Raw genomic sequence first — 331 nt, 5'->3', positions numbered from 1 at the left:
GTTGTTGTTGTTGTTGTTGTTGTTGTTGTTGTTGTTGTTGTTGTTGTCGTCTTCGTGTTCATAACTCAAAGATCCTGCGTGTTCATGTCAGGTATCTGTCTGACTTATCTGAGAAAGTCATTTTATAGAGAAGCACTAAATACTTTGTTTTACTGTCAGAACATTCAAGTAAATCTAGATGTTTTTTATATATTATGTATAAATATTTAGAGATCTAGAGATTGATGGTTAGAGATACAGATGTATAAAGATAGAGATAATTATAGATGTAGACGGTTAGAGATGGAGTTGTATAAAGAGAGAGATATCGAGATAAATTACAGAGATGTGT

At 31.7% G+C, this 331-nt stretch overlaps 1 protein-coding gene across 1 annotated transcript in view; it reads left to right on the top strand.

The window, feature by feature from the left end:
* Positions 1 to 331, top strand: part of LOC119411061 (zona pellucida sperm-binding protein 3) — a 15464-nt gene that overhangs the window by 1655 nt on the left and 13478 nt on the right. The gene's annotated exons all lie outside the window — the stretch shown is intronic.

Source organism: Nematolebias whitei, chromosome 1, assembly GCF_014905685.2.
Source record: "Nematolebias whitei isolate Nwh7 chromosome 1, NemWhi1, whole genome shotgun sequence".
NCBI classification, from domain to species: domain Eukaryota; kingdom Metazoa; phylum Chordata; class Actinopteri; order Cyprinodontiformes; family Rivulidae; genus Nematolebias; species Nematolebias whitei.
Note: the sequence above shows the minus strand (reverse complement) of the source record. Positions and strands in the feature narration are given on the sequence as shown.